Here is a 17,562-nt window from a genome sequence, read left to right as displayed (position 1 = left end):
AGGATGAGTTGACTGGATGGTATCACTGAGTCGATGGACATGAGTCTGAGTGAACTCCGGGAGTTGGTGATGGACAGGGAGGCCTGGCATGCTGCGATTCATGGGGTCGCAGAGAGTCGGACACGACTGAGTGACTGAAATGAACTGAACTGAGGCTCCTCTGTCCATGGGATTCTCCAGGCAAGAATACTGAAGTGGGTTGCCCTGTCCTCCTCCAGCAGATTTTCCCCACCCAGGGACTGAACCCACGTCTCCTGCACTGACAAGTAGATTCTTTACCACTGAGCCGCCTCGGCCAATCTCTTGTTCTATTGAGGTCTTCAACTGATTGGACAGGGCCCACCCTGTCATTACAGAGGGCAATCTGCCTTACTCAAAGTCCACCAGCATAAACGTTAATCTCGATTAAAAACAGCCTTACAGAAACACAGAGAATAATGTTTAATTATATATCTGGGTATCCTGTCTCCTAGGCAAGCTGAAAGACAAAATTAACCATCACAATGACCTACTTAAAAAGAACACTCTTGAGTAATAACAGTCAGCCCAGTCTTCTGCACAGACTTCAACATTGATGCTGATTTAGACAACTCAGCTCGGGCACCATGATGAATTTGTTAAAGAAAGATACTTTTATAGCTACTAAATTTAAGGATGTGGCTAAGGAGAAGAGCCAGAGCAAATGTTCCTTTAGTGTGAAACAGACAAGCCTGAGTCAGTTACTCAAAAGGGTGCAAATTATTTGATGTCTTGGAATGTATTTGCTCAACTTCAAAAGAAATGTCAGAATATAGGACCTGCCCTTCATCTATGGGTTTTTGGCAAGTTCAATTAGGGCTCACCATACATCTGAGGGAACATTTTAGAAGTTCAATTTCCATAGGCCTCATATTCTTCTCCATCAGAAGGCAGACAGAATGAAAACCACAATCACAGAAAATAAACCAATCTGATCACATGGACCACAGCCTTGTCTAACTCAATGAAATTATGAGCCATTCCATCTAGGGCCACCCAAGATGAATTAGTCATGGTGGAGAGTTATGACAAAACGTGGTCCACTGGAGAAGGGAATGGCAAACCACTTCAGTATTCTTGCCTTGAGAGCCCCAGGAACAGTATGAAAAGGCAGGAAGATAGGACACTGAAAGATAAACTCCCCAGGTCAGTAGGTGCCCAATATATTACTGGAGATCAGTGGAGAAATAATTCCAGAAAAATTGAAGAGATCGAGTCAAAGCAAAAGCAACAATGAGTAGTGAATGTGACTGGCGATGGAAGCAAGGTGCGATGCTGTAAAGAGCAATATTCCATAGGAAGCTGGAATGTTAGGTCCATGAATCAAGGCAAATTGGAAGTGGTCAAACAGAAGATGGCAAAAGTGAACATTGACATTTTAGGAATCAATGAACTAAAATGGACTGGAATGGGTGAATTTAACTCAGATGACCATTATATCTACTTCTCTGGGCAGGAAGCCCTTAGAAGAAACGGAATAGCTATCATAGTCAACAAAAGAGTCTGAAATGCAGTACTTGGATGCAATCTCAAAAATGACAGAATGATCTCTGTTCATTTCCAAGGCAAACCATTCAATATCACGGTAATCCAAGTCTATGCCCCAACCAGTAATGCTGGAGAAGCTGAAGTTGAACGGTTCTATGAAGAACTTCAAGAGCTTCTAGAACTAACACCTCAAAAAAGATGTTCTTTTCATTATGGAGGACGGGAACGCAAAAGTAGAAAGTCAAGAAATACCTGGAATAACAGGCAAATTTGGCCTTGGAGTCCAAAATGAAGCAGGGCAAAGGCTAATAGAGTTTTGCCAAGAGAACACAGTGGTCATAGCAAACACCCTTTTCCAACAACACAAGAGAAGACCACACATGGACATCACCAGATGGTCAACACCAAAATCAGATTGATTATATTCTTTGTAGCCAAAGATGGAGAAGCTCTACAGTCAACAAAAACAAGACTGGGAGCTGGCTGTAGCTCAGATCATGAACTCCTGATTGCCAAATTCAGACTTAAATTGAAGAAAGTAGGGAAAACCACTAGACCATTCAGGATGACCTAATTCAAATCCCTTATGATTATACAGTGGAAGTGAGAAATAGATTCAAGGGATTAGATCTGATAAAGTGCCTGAAGAACTATGAACAGAGGACATTGTACAGGAAGCAGGGATCAAGATCACCCCCAAGAAAAAGAAATGCAAAAAGGCAAAATGGTTGTCTGAGGAGGCCTTACAAATAGCTGTAAAAGAAGAGAAGCCAAAAGCAAAGGAGAAAAGGAAAAATATACCCATTTGAATGCAGAGTTCCTGAGAATAGCAACAAGAGATAAGAAAGCCTTCCTCAGTGATCAGTGCAAAGAAATAGAGAAAATCAATAGAATGGGAAAGATTGGAGATCTCTTGAAGAAAATTAGAAATACCAAGGGAAAATTTCATGCAAAGATGAGCAAAATAAAGGACAGAAATCATATGGACCTAACAGAAGCAGATGATATTAACAAGAGATGGCAAGAATACACAGAACTATACAAAAAAACACTTCACGACCCAGATCATCACGATGGTGTGATCACTCACCTAGAGCCAGACATCCTGGACTGCAAAGTCAAGTGGGCCTTAGGAAGCATCACTACAAACAAAGCTAGTGGAAATGATGGAATTCCAGTTGAGCTGTTTCAAATGCTAAAAGATGATGCTGTGAAAGTGTTAGTCATGTATGGATGTGAGAGTTGGACTATAAAGAAAACTGAGCACCAAAGCATTGATTCTTTTGAACTGTGGTGTTGGAGAAAACTCTTGAGAGTTGAGAGTCCCTTGGACTGCAAGAAGATCCAGCCAGTCCATCCTAAAGGAAATCAGTCCTGAGTTTTCATTGGAAAGACTGATGCTGAAGCTGAAACTCCAATACTTTGGCCCCCTGATGCAAAGCACTGGGTCATTTGAAAAGACACTGATGCTGGGAAAGATTGAAGGTGGGAGGATAAGGGGACGACAGAAGATGAGATGATTGGATGGCATCACCGACTCAACAGACACGAGTTGCAGTAAGCTCTGGGAGTTGGTGATGAACAGGGAAGCCTGGCGTGCTGCAGTCCATGGGGATGCAAGGAGTCAGACATGACTGAGCGACTGAACTGAACTGAACTCAATCACTTAGAAGGAGAAGCAGGTTGGTAATGATGGCATTCAGTTCAACAATTGTGGGCATCAGTGGCCTTTACACCCAGGATGCATTCAAATGTGTTGGAGTGAATTTCTGTTGGTAAAAGTAGCTAATGCAAAAACATAGGTGCACAGAAGCATAGTTTGGAGCAGAAATACAGTTTGAGGCCTTTACATAGCAAGGTCTCTTATGTGGATGAGGCAAAAATTCTGCCAGGTATTGGAAAGTAAGGATTCAAATTCTATTATTATATTTATTCTTTTTAATTAAAAAATATACACTTACAGAAAAGTTGCAAAAATAAGGCAGAGAATTCTTATATATGCTCTACCCAGCTTCACCTAATATTAACATCTTAGAGAATCATATTGCAGTGATCTAAACCAGGAAACTACACTGATAAAATACCATCACCTATTCTACAGACCTAATCTGAATTTTTCCAGATTCACTACTAAAGAATTTTTTTAAAAAATATATCCAGATCCAGTTCAGGATCACATATTAATTTAGTTGTTACGTCTCCTTAGTCTTCTTCAATCTCTAATGGTTCCCAGTCTTTGTTTTTCAGCTTTAAAGACTAGTGATCACTCATTTGGTAAAATGTCCTTCAGTTTAAGTCTAACTAATATTTTCTTGTAATTTGTCTAAGGTTTTCCACTTTTTGGTAAGAACTTCGTAGAAGTGATATGCCCTTCTCAGTATATCGTATCAAGTGGTACATGATGTCAGTGAGCCTTATTACTCTTAATGCTAACTGTGGTCCCTTGATTAAGATGACACCTGTGAAGTCCACTGTAAAAATGGCTATTTTTTTCACCAGCAATTAAAATGCTTGTGGTGGAGAGAGATTTTGAAAATATGCAAACTACCTGTTCTCATCCCACCTTTACCACTAAGTTTATCTTCCACCACTGGGCCCTTCTGTGATTTTCTAATGTTAACCAAAAATAGGAAAGGAGTTTAGCTTTAGTAATATTTCATGGAATTTACACTGTCACCTTATTGAATCCACAGATCAAGATAAATACTTAGGGTTTAAAAATAATAAGATGGCTGATCTGCCCAACTCCAACTATGACATTATCAAGAATGCCATTTAAAGTATGAATGTGTGCATCTGTTATCAATAACCATAAACGTCTTCCCAAATACACATTGCATGATGTGTGCTTTTCCAAAGCAATTCTTCAGTCCTGACAACTATGATAATCAAGTCTTGAAATAATTTGAACTTAGAACCTAGTTTTCAAAAGCTGTGTCTATGTGTTACAAAATGAATCCCCAAAATAGTAAAGATTTCTCAAGCCCATCTTTATCACTAAAAATTTGTATATAATAATTTTAGGAAGAGTTTTCCAAAATTATATTACTAAGAAATAAACGAGATAATTATTTGTTTTATCTTTAATCCTTTAAAACTCCTAGTTTGGCATTAGTTAATGTTCAGGTATAAATTAAACAGAGAATACATTTTTCTTAGACACTAAGGCAATTTGTTTTCCTAATAAGGTCATGTAAGCAGCAGATTTTGGAGTTCATTCTTTTTTGAATAAGTAGAATTTCAAACATGTTTGTAAAATTGGTCAGCATTTCATTTCTTTCCTCTGAAAAAAAGAGTCCTATACTATTTATTCTCACTATCATTTACTAAAACAAATAATGTTTTAATACTGAAAGGATCAGTTCAGATCAGATCAGTTCATTTCAGTCGCTCAGTCTTGTCCAACTCTTGAATTGTGCTACCCCATGAACTGCAGCATGCCAGGCCTCCCTGTCCATCACCAACTCCCGGAGTTCACTCAAACTCTTGTCCATCGAGTCAGTGATGCCATCCAGCCATCTCATCCTCTGTCATCCCCTTCTCCTCCTGCCCTCAATCCCTCCCAGCATCAGAGTCTTTCCCAATGAGTTGACTCTTTGCATGAGGTGGCCAAAGTATTGGAATTTCAGCTTTAGCATCATTCCTTCCAAAGAATACCCAGGACTGATCTCCCCTAGAATGGACTGGTTGGATCTCCTTGCAGTCCAAGGGACTCTCAAGAGTCTTCTCCAACACCACAGTTCAAAAGCATGATAGGGAGATATAATCTTAGAATAAAGAATACTTTAAATGGAATACATTTAGCTTTTACTTAAAACTAATGTTATTATTTCCTTCCTGTTCACTGGGAAAATTTTCTACAGTATCCCAACATTACAGGTTGAATGGTGTGCCCTGCCTCCACCTCCCAACAGAGAGAAGTTGAAGTCTTGACGGGCAGTACTTCAGAATGTGAACCTGGGAATATAAACAAAATGTCTAAAAGAAGAGAGAATGGTCAGACGATGATGGCAAGAACTTTGCTGAGAGGTGTCAAAAACCCAACTGTAAAGGGGGTCTCTGAGAAGGAAGACATGGTCCTAAAATTAGGTTGTGGAGGGTTTTTTTTTTTAACAAAAAAATATTTTGTACTCATAACTGCAGAATGTCTATCAAATAGGAAAATAATTTTTAATATTATGCAGAAAGCTTGAAATTGGGTCTACTTCTAGATTGTAGAATCCTGTTCATGGGACTGTCTCCCATGGCAGCCATGACGATGTCCTCAGCCTCTCAGCTCTCTGAATGCCAGGAGCAGAACTGATTGACAGGCCCAGCGGCCCTGCACTGAGATCCGCCATTGCTGCCCAGCCAGGCCCCGCCCCTGACCGTGGGCGCCAGCCAATGGCTGAGAGCAGCAGAGATGCATACGTAGGATGCTCCTGCAAGGAGATGGGGGACTTCTCTGCTGAACTGTGGCTTCAGTTAGGTCCATTGTGGGGCTTCCCAGGCGGCTCGTGGTAAAGAATCCACTGGCCAATGCAGGCAAGGCTTTGATCGCTGGGTCAAGAAGACTCCTTGGAGGAGGAAATGGCAACCCAGTCCCATATTCTTGCCTGGAGCATCCCATGGTCAGAGGAGCTTGGCAGGCTACAATCCTTGGCGTCGCAAGAGGCGGATGCGACTTAGCGACTAAACCACTACCATCACCACCACCCATACTCTTGCCGGGAAAATCCCATGGACAGGGGAGCCTCCAGGCTACACAGTCTATGGGGTCGCAAAAAGTTGGATACTACTGAGCACGTTCGCAGGCAAGGTCCATTGAACTTCTGGAATTTTCTTAGAACTGCACTTCAGACTAAGGCTCTTCCAGTCAACCGTCCTCCCTCCTCTCTCCTCTGCAGGAGTTAGACCTGCCTCTTGTTGGCATAGCTCTTCCTGCCTCCTACCAGCTCCCTCCTCATTCTCCCTCAGGCGATTCCCCTAATAAATCTCCTACATTTCTAATCCTGTCTTGTGTCTGCATCTCAGAGGACCTAGACTAAAGGAAACCGTATAAAGGTTGAAGATTTACAATGAATACTCATCTCAGTATTATTCAAAAAGCAAGTGATTGGAAATTTCCTAAAAATCCAGTAATAAGAAAATGTTTCAATCAATCATGATAACCCCATAAACTAGAATATTATAAGATTAGTGAATAAGAAAATAATATTAATGATATACAAAAACGGTCATATATATGTGAAAAAGATATAAAATTTTATATATAATCTTATCTCAATTATGCTGTGCTCTGCTGTGCTTAGTTGCTCAGTCACATCTGACTCTTTGAGACCACATAGATTGTAGCTCACCAGTGTTTAGTCTGTCCCTGGGCTCCTCTGTCCATGTAGCTTCTCCAGGCAAGAATACTGGAGTGGGTTGCCATGCCCTTCTCCAGGGGATCTTCCCAACCCAGCAATCAAACTGAGGTCTCCTGCACTGCAGGAGGATTCTTTACCAGCTGAGCTACCAGGGAAGCCCTATCTCAGTCATATATAAATATCATCTACAGATACATAAACAATCCCAGGAAAAAAATATGTCAAAGTGTTAGTGATTATTTCTCTGGGTGGTAGAATTACTGGTTTCCAATTTCCTCTTTATTGTTCTTTAATTTTCTTAATATTTAAAATGTTCTATGTGAGATGATAAATAACAAGGACCTACTATATAGTACAGGGAACTATAGTATCTTGGAATGACCTATAATGGAAAAAATCTGAAAAAGAATGTATGTATTTGTTACGTACGTGTAACTGAACTGCTTTGCTGTATTCCTGAAACTAGCACAGCACAGTAAATCAACTATACTTCAAAACGAAAACAGTATAATACAGAGAAGAGTATACAACCCTTTAAACAAAAACAAAAGAAGTACTGTAATGACCATCACTACAGTTATAATTAGAAAACTATTAAATAGCTTTAAAGGGATCCTTCAGTCTTATTTAAATCTAGCGTATGTAACATAAGGCTTCCCAGGTGGCACCAGTGGCAAAGGATCTACCTGCCAATGCAGGAGACATAAGAGACGTGGGTTTGATCCCTGGGTCAGGAAGATCCCCTGGAGGAGGGCATGGTGACCCACACCAGTATTGTTGCCTGGAGCAGCCCATGGACAGAGGAGCCTGATAGGCTATAGTCCCTAAGTTTGCAATGAGTCAGACATGACCAAAGTGACTTAGCACACACTCAGGCATGCATAATATGAGAAACAGCTATGAGATTTTTGTCTGCTTTTTCAGGTGATGTCTCACTTGATTCCTTTCTGCAACGCTTGGCCAGTTCTTGTGCAGCTCTTCCAGGGAAAGGGAGCTGGCGTTTCAGTACAAGAAATGAGTAAGAGTGTATATCATGCTTCCAATATGAAAAGACGCACAGAGTTGTGCTCACAATTATGGGAAGACTCCCTAGTTCCCAGGGACTGGATTGAATTACTCCAGCCTCCCAGTGCCCTCCAATGCTATCCTGACCATTCAGTAATTCCATTGTGCATCACCCAGCAACCTTAAGTTCCTTAAGGGCAGTCATCTTGCGACCCTCAGTGCTCAACTCTAAAAGCGAAAGTCATGTCCAACTCTTTGCGACTCCATGGACTATACAGTCCATGGAATTCTCCAGGCCAGAATACTGGAGTGGGTAGCCTTTCCCTTCTCCAGGGGGTCTTTCCAACCCAGGGATCAAACCCAGGTATCCCGCATTGCAGGCAGATTCTTTCCCAGCTGAGCCACCAGGGAAGCCCAGGTATACTGGAATGGGTAGCCTATCCCTTCTCCAGCGGATCTTCCCAACCCAGGAATCAAACCAGGGTCTCCTGCATTGCTCACGGATTCTTTACCAATTGAGATATGCAGGAAGCCCCTAAACACTGAAGGCATCTGATTATAGCCTGGGTCATTGAATTGAATCATCCATCACCAACAAGACATCCTGTATTTATTTTTAAGTCAATGAAACCAGAAAGCAGTATATGATTTTAAATAATATCATTTTTCTATCATTTCTGTTATTTCATGCCAGAAACTGTATGTGAATAATGTTGTCTCCTCTGCCTCCTTAATTTTTGGCTTGCGTTCTTTTGCTGTGCTCATTCTTCAGGCATTTGAAGTTTCTCATTGCCCTCTGCTGATTTTTCCTTCTGTGACTTTGCATATGTCCTTCTCTCAGGCTTGAGAGTTAGACAGCTCCTCTGTCCATGGAATTCTCCAGGCAAGAATACTGGAGTGGGTTGTCATGCCCTCCTCCAGGGGATCTTCCCAATCTGGGGTTTGAACCTGAATCTCTTACGTCTCATGCATTGGCAGGCGGTTTCTTTACCACTACTGCCACCTGGGAAGCCCAACTGCCCAGCGGTTACAGTTGCAGTCACCACCCAGGGAACCTTACAATAAGCCATTGTTATTCCCCAAGACCCATCTGTCTTCTGCACAGACCAAATGAGCAAGTGAAATGGGGATGTGTTGGGAATCCCCATCCTTATTTCTTTCTGGTCCTTGATGGTGGCTCTAATCTCCAAGAATGTCGCATTTCTTTCATTTTTACTATTTTCCTAGGCAGAGGCTGTTCTATGACTTCCACTTGGTCTTTCCCATTATGATAGCCCTCCATCCACAAGTCAGGGAAATGAAGTAGGAATTTTGCTGGTAGCTGAGCAAGTCTATTTCAATTATGCATTCCAAAACTGAGGTATGGATTGGAGACCCATGGTTCTACCATGAGATGAACCTGAGCTAACATTTCATTGATCACATGACCTAAATAAGAATGTACGCTAACTAGTATAGTCAAAGCTATGGTTTTTCAAGTAGTCATGTACAGATGTGAGAGTTGGACCACAGAGAAGGCTGAGCACTGAAGATTTGATGCTTTTGAATTACGGTGCTGAAGAAGACTCTTGAGAGTCCCTTGGACAGCAAAGAGATTAAACCAGTCAATCCTAAAAGAAATCAACCCTGAATATTCATTGGAAGGACTGATGCTGAAGCTCCAATACTTTGGCCTCTTGATGCAAGAAACCAACTCATGCTGGGAAAGATGAAAGGCAAAAGGAGAAGGGGAAGACAGAGGATGAGATGATTAGATTGCATCACTGACTCAATGGACATGAATCTGAGCAAACTCCGGGAGACAGTGGCTTACAGCTGGTAGCTCAGCTGGAAAAGAATCCATGATAGGAAAGGACAGGGAAGCCTGGCATGCTGCAGTGCATGGGGTCACAGAGAGTCAGACACAACTCAACAACAGCAACAGCAATAGCCACTAGCTATCGGATTTTGGTAATGTTTTGGGTTCCTTGTAATTACTTCAGTTCAGTAGTCCCCTAAAAGTCTGATTATTTCCTCTTCTATAATGCACAATTACCACAATAAAAACTCACAGATCCTTTTGGGGAGGTGTGGAAGAATGATTAACAATATAAATTTTGGCAGTGTACCGGGAGCCTTCCTCGAAAGGACCAATCTTAGGGATTCCAGGCCTGTCGACTGGCTCTAGTCTGGGAATTAATAAAGGGGCTGTGAGTCTCTATTTTTATGACTCAATTGATAGTTCTGTTCATTTCACCTTGAACTTTGCTGTTTATTCAGGGCAAATAAGAATTTAGTAGGTTTCCATGTCACTGCTAGGAACCACGTGATCAATAGCCAACATTACAGGCTGGGTGAATTAAACTCTTCTGATTGGTGTTTTGATGCCTCTGCCCATGATGGTAACCAGACCCATCTCGCCTCTGGTAGTTGAATAGTTCCATTTGGCCATAACATCCTGGAGTCCAGTTACTCTCAGTGCGTTTAGATTTCCTGATTCAGGGACTGTGGTTCACACTGTGAGGTCTAGTCTAAATAGAAAAGTGATCAAAGAGAACTTCAAGGGTGCTAGAGCTGCCCCCCCGCCAAACTTTACTTCTCACAGTAATTGTGAAATGTGTGTCTTCTGGACCCTCACAAGGTGAGTGGGTAGGTCTTACGTGACAAATCCAATTGAACACACCAGTTTCCCTAAACCTATATATCTCTTTATCTACACTAAATTCAGGAAGATCCAGCATTTCTAGTTTGCCCACCATTGGTCACCTTTTCCATGTCCACATTTCAGCCAGCCAACCAACCAACAAAACTGTTAGAGTCCCTTCTAACTCCCTGAAGGGACACAGAATCCCAGATCAGTGAGCCCATCTCAATGCCTGGCCTGATCTAACTTTATGATTCTTCCACCAACAGTCCACACCCTTAATACCCATTCCCACTCGTATCCCTCAGATTGTGTCTATATAAGTTAGAGAACTCAAGCAGTGCTATTTATAATAGCCAGGACATGGAGGTAAGCTAAATGTGCATCAATAGAGGAATGGATAAAGTAGATGTGGTGTGTATATACATATACACACACAGTGGAATATTACCCGGCCATAAAAAGGAATGGGATTCTGCCATTTGCAGAGGTGTGGATGGATCTTGTCATACAGAGCAAAGTAAGTCTGAAAGAGAAAAATATCATGTATTAACATATTCATGTGGAATCTAGAAAAATGGTATAGCTGATCTTATTTGCAAAACAGATACAGATGCAGAGAACAATCATATAGACACCAAGGGGGCAAAGGGGGATGGGATGAATTGGGAGATTGGTACTGACATATATACACCATTGATCCTGTGTATAAAATAGATAACGAACGAGAACCTAAGTAGGGCAGGGAACTCTACTCAGTGCTTTGTGGTGACCTAAGTGAGAAGGAGATCCACAAAAGAGGGGAAATAGGTATATGCTTAGCTGATTCACTTTGCTTACAGTTGAAACTAACACAGCATTGTAAAGCAACTATACTCCAATAAAAATTAATAGAGACAAGGACGCTCAAGTAGTTCTTTTCAGTTTTGTGTGCTTCTTCATGGGTCATGCTTTGCGCCTCACCTTGAGGAACTTGCGGACTTGAGTCTCGTTATGGGTCTAGAAGCATGGCATAGCGGTGGGGGTTGGTTCTGAGGAGAATCAGGGCTGTCTCACACAACTGCCTCAAGGCTGGTCATTACTGTTTCCCCAGACCACGCAAGGTTACCCCCTCAGCCAGGGATGGAGAAGCAGTCCCCATGGAGATGAAGAAACCTCTTGACCTAGTGAAGAAGACTCATCAGAATTTAGGGGCACAAAGTCCCCAGCATCCTCAAGGTCTTCCCACACATCCCCGTCCCAACTTTCAGGATTCCATTTCTTCCCAGTCAGGGTCCTCATGTTAACAGTAATCCATCTACAAGGCTGAACCTCTCAGATTGTTATTGGCTGGTCATTGGATGAGACTTTGGGTTTGGTTTTCTGCAGTCTCAGTCCTGCAGCTATAGGAGATAAGCCTCTCCTTTGGGACACACATAGAAGGCTTTAGATCATTTACATGGCACTTGAATGGAGAATCTGAGCCCTTGAGCTCATCTTTTTCTTTCTTCCCTTTGTCCGGTAACACTGAAAGCAACCAACCAATCTCAATTTATTTGTTAGTTTGAAAAAAAAAATGTTTAAAAGTATTATATGCATAGTCGCCCAGATACTCAAGTGGGTGATTAGGGGCATCCAGGGCTTCCCAGGTGGTACAAGTGGGAAAGAATGTGCCTGACAATATGGGAGATATAAGAGACACAGGTTCAATCCCTGGGTCAGGAAGACCCCTTAGAAGAGGGCATGCAACCCACTCCAGTATTCTAGCCTGGAGAATCCCACAGACAGAGAAGCATGGTGGGCTACAGTCCATTGGGTCACAAAGAGTAGGACACGACTGAAGCAACTTAGCACGCATGCACAGGAGCATCCAAAGGTGATGTTACAAATCTCTCTTGAAAGATCATGTCATGGACCATCGTTATTCTCTAAATTATGGAAATAGAGTCGTTAATATATTTAAGTCTAATGACTTGATGCTTTCAGTTTGTGGTGCTGGTAAAGACTCTTGAGAGTCCCTTGGACTGCAAGGAGATCAGACCAGTCAATCCTAAAGAAACCAACTCTGAATATTCATTGGGAGGACTGATGCCTAAGCTCAAGCTCCTCTACCTCGGCCACCTGATGCAAAGAGCTGACTCATTGAAAAAGACCCTGATGCTGGGGAAGATTGAGGGCAAGAGGAGAAAGGGATGGTAGAAGATGAGATGGTTGGATGGCATCACTGAGTCAGTGCACATAAATCTGAGCAAACTCCAGGAGATACTGAAGGACAGGAAAGCATAGCATGCTGCAGTTCATGGGGTCACAGAGTCTGACATGATATGACTTAGTGACTGAACAGCAACAACCACAACAGTGACTTTATTTCCAGTCATTAGGACAGCTCGAGGAATCACGTTCCCAAAATTCAGACTATACTACAAAGCTACAGTAGCTAAAACAGTGTGGTACTAGCACAGAAGCAGACACATACATCAGTGTCGCTTCACCCAGTCTTTGAATTCAAATATTAATCTCATCCAGAAACACCTTTACTGACGCACCCAGAATAATGTTTGACCAAATATCTGTGCACCCTTTAGTCCAGTCAAGTTGACATAAAATTAACCATCTCAGTCTTTGATACTCAACTAGTACCTAATGCATTGTGGTGCCAACAGATGTTTATTCAACTGAACTGAGCATACAGTTCATTGTGTATATAAAACATTGATTCACTTTGAAATTATTTTGTAAATGATGACACCTCTCACAATATGCTATCAGTGCAGCTCAGTTCAGTCATTCAGTTGTGTCCGACTCTTTGCAACCCCATGGACTGCAGCACGCCAGGCCTTCCTGTCCATCACCAACTCCCAGAGCCTACTCAAACTCATGTCCATTGAGTCGGTGATGCCATCCAACCATCTCATCCTCTGTCATCCTCTTCTCCTCTTACCTTCAATCTTTCCCAGCATCAAAGTCTTTTCAAATGAGTCAGTTCTTTGTATTAGGTGGCCAAAGTATTAGAGTTCCAGCTTCAGCATCAGTCCTTCCAATGAATATTCAGGACTGATTTCCTTTAGGATGGACTGGTTGGACCTCCTTGCTGTCCAAGGGACTCTCAAAATCAATTCACTTTGAAATTAGTTTGTAAATGATAACACTTCTCACGATATGCTATAGATTTTGAAATATTTACAACATACGAATAATCAATTGGGCTTCCCAATTGGCCAGCGGGTAAAGAATCTTCCTACAATGCAGGAAGTGTAGGAGACATGGGTTTGATCTCTGGGTCAGGAAGATTCCCTGCAGCAGAAAGTGGCAACACAGCCCAATATTTTTGCCTGGAAAATTCCACGGACAGAGGAGCCTGGCAGACTAGAGTCCACAGGGTCACAGAGTTGGACATGACTGAGCTACTGAGCACAGTCATTGTACCCAGACCTAGTTTGTCATGATGTGTTAAGTATAAAGTACTCTGAGGGCACTAGTTTCTACGCAGAGCACTCAGGGCCTCTTAGTCTTGTTAATGAGACCAATAAAAAGCTGAAATATAGATTGGGGAGTTGAGAAATTCCCTCTAAAGAAGTGAGATTTACAACCAAGCCTAAAGGATGAATGACAGATAGTCACTGTTCTGTATTCTTATGATTGTGAAAGAGTCAGGGATTTGTCTGCCAGCCACAGTCCTGTATAGAGGATGTCCCGTTACCACCATCCCGTGGATGTGTGAAAGCTGGGCGGGGGAGCTGACCCAGAGGTGACCTGCTGGGTCCTTCTGTAGAGTGTAAACAACAGAGAAAGCCAGGTACACGTCTCTTTTTCCTTCATACTTTGAAGACCTGTATGAACTTCCTTTACAAGCATCTATCGTGCTTACCTCCATAATAAGTCAGAATTAGAAACTGCTGGTAGCACTCTATCCCTTCTATTCATTTATAGGGCAATTTGGTAGTGAAGTGAAAGTCGCTCGGTCTTTGCGACCCCATGAACTATACAGTCCATGGGATTCTCCAGGCCAGAACCCTGCAGTGAGCAGCCTTTCCCTTCTGCTGCTCAATCCAGGGATTGAACCCAGGTCTTCCTCATTGCAGGCAGATTCTTTACCAGCTGGGCCACAAGGGAAGCCCAAGAATACAGGAGTGGATAGCCTTCCCTTCTCCAGCAGATCTTCCTGATCCAGGAATCAATCTGGGGTCTCTTACATTGCAGGTGGATTCTTTACCAACTGAGTTACTAACATGTCACTAAAGGTTTATAAGGACCGTACCCTTTGCCTTAAGACAATTTTATATTTAGAATGTTGTTGTGGATAAATGTGGGCATGCAAAAAGGTCTATAATCATTAACACCAACCAAAAGGTGTGAGGTGATAAATGTGTTAATTAACTTGATTGTGGGAATAATTTCACAATGTATACACATGTCCAATTTCCGCATTGCACTGCTTAAAGAGATACGATTATTATTGATCAGTTATACCTTCATAGGCCTGGGGGAGGGGGAAAGAATGAGAATACCCATGTGAGGATTGTTACATTAGAGAAAAATGAGAAAAAATGCAAGTATCAACTCTGGGGGAACAATGGGATGAGTTAAAGGCCATTCACATAAGAACATCCTCCCCAACCCTTAGAAACGAAGCGTAGAAAGCTAGGCAATGACAATCCACTTGGGAAACAAAGCAGATAAAAGCAAAAAGTGTGATGATAAAAGCAGGGGTAAGTGATGCGTCCCCAGCAAATGGCAGAGACACACAGTGCCGCTTTCAGGAGCCCAGTTGCCACCCCAAGTTACCTCGGCTGTTAAGCGCTTCAAAGGCGATGGCAAATGACAGGGGAGACCTGGCCGGGGCTGGAAAATGTACCATTATGTGCAGTTATTTTCCAAAATAAATCGTTTGATCTTGGATTAGAGTAGGGCTTTTATGAAAGAAAAACATACTCACACTTCAAATGTCAGTCCCGATAATAGAAGGACTCAGAAGTCAATTCTGAGTAAGTTCAGGCCTCTGGGGTTTCTTTGTTCTAGAATGACTCTCCAGGTCCACGTTGCAGGTAGAAATGTGTCCTTGGCAGGCCTTGGGGGGCTGGGCAGCCTTGCTGTCTTCAGGGTGTTGGCAGCCAACCTGCAGTCTCTCTGGGAAGCCCATGGGTCGAGGGCACAGGTCCATGGCTGAGATCTGGAAAAGCAAATGGGGTTCTGGCAGTTAGGGCGGTGAAGGGGGGCACAGATGCTTTGGGGGGCAGGGAAGTGGCACTGAAAGTAAGGTCTGGGAAAACAGAGGGCAAACTTGATATCCTGGATAATAATTCTTAGTATGTTAGAAAAGAGTCTGTGTAATAGAGATTTCACCAGTGCAGGCTGTCATTCAGGCACGTGTGAAATACCTGCCACCCAGGTGGTACCGGTGGTAAAGAATCCGCCTGCAACGCAGGAGAAGCAAGAGATGCGAATTTGATTCTTGGGTTGGGAAGACCTCTTGAGGTAGGAAATGGCAGCCTGCTCTAGTATTCTTGCCTGGAAAATTCCAGGGACACAGAGGCCTGGCAGAGTACAGTCCCCGGGGTCACAGAGAGTCAGACATGACGTAATGACTAAACAACAGAGTCCCAAATTATCCACTGTGTTCACGTTCACATTTACGTTTTCATTTTTTCATGGCAAAGTATGTTGCCTGTCTGTGCTACCATATACTGAAAGTGAAAGGGAAGTCGCTCAGTTGTGTCCAACTCTTTGTGACCCCATGGACTGTAGCCCACCAGGCTCCTCCATCCATGGGATTTTCCAGGCAAGAGTACTGGAGTGGGCTGCCATTTCCTTCTCCAGGGGATCTTCCTGACCCACGGATGGAACCCAAGTCTTCTGCATTGCAGACAGATGCTTTGCAGACAGATGCTTTACCGTCTGAACCACCAGGGAAGTTTTACCATATACTAGAAAAGGTCTGCTCTCTGTTTTCAAACAGTTCACAACCTAGGGTGCAGATGGACAGGAGGCTGTGGATGATATTGGCTGAAAGCCTCAACAGCGAGGACCAGAATGCCAGGGTTCAGTCCCACCCTACCCACCACCATGTGGGTTACCCTGGACTAGTTACTCAGCCTCTCTATGTCTATGCTTTCTCATCTATCAAATAAGAGGAATCCTTGTTGCAAGGATTGAATTAGTTAGTATTTGTAAGTACAAGGAACAATGCCTCAAGCTTCGTAAAACTTGTGTAAGGGTTAGTTACTGAGTAGCAAGTATTCTTCCTAAATTCCCATAATGGCCCCATGAAATTAGTGCTGTTATTTCTACTTTACGAATAAAGAAAACTGAAGCTAACTTCAGCGATTTAATAATTGTGTGAAATCTAATTCACACCATGAGGAAGTGCAAGACTGAATCCAGAGGGCAACGTCTTTGACATTTGACCACATGGTCTGGCATGGGTCAGTAGTAGATCACAGAAGCCTCAACAGCAACTCTGAGGTCTTTTGGACAGTGAACAATTTAAGATGATGACAGAGAACCTTATGGGGTAGAGGCTTCTGAAAATGGAGTTTCTTCAGCTATCAAATTTGCCCATTTTTGTTTGGCCGGGACCTAGCATAGTAACTGACTTGTAATAAATGCCCACTAGATGCTTTCCGAGTGAGTAAATGAATGGATGAATAATAGCTTTTACACATCCCTCTATAATAGCTTTTTATCTATATATTATGGATAAACTGGCCTAGAATTAAGGGATGTAAATTGCTAGGATAGCTCCTCGGATTCATTCTGATAAGTGTTTACCTATTTATTTTACAAAAATACACTGAGCACCCACAAGCAGGCAGCATGCTGAATTCTGAGCGCACATGGGTGGCTAAAACCGACATATCACCAGTACTCATGGAATTTATGATTTCAGGGCAGACACAAGCAAGAGGAAAGGAAATAGCCAATACAGACATGATTACAAATAATGACAGAGACCAAAGCAACAGAATTCAGTGATAGAAAGTGATGGCCCATGGATAGGACATTTGGGTAATTGGTCATGGATGTCATTCCATGGACTTACAGAATGATGAAGTGAATACTGGGTGGTCGATGCTGTGGGGCTGGGTTTTACCATTGAGCTGT

Source organism: Capra hircus, chromosome 6 (genome assembly GCF_001704415.2).
Source record: "Capra hircus breed San Clemente chromosome 6, ASM170441v1, whole genome shotgun sequence".
In the NCBI taxonomy this organism is placed as follows: Eukaryota; Metazoa; Chordata; class Mammalia; order Artiodactyla; family Bovidae; genus Capra; species Capra hircus.
The sequence above is the reverse complement of the archived record's forward strand: the minus strand, read 5'-3'. Positions refer to the sequence as shown.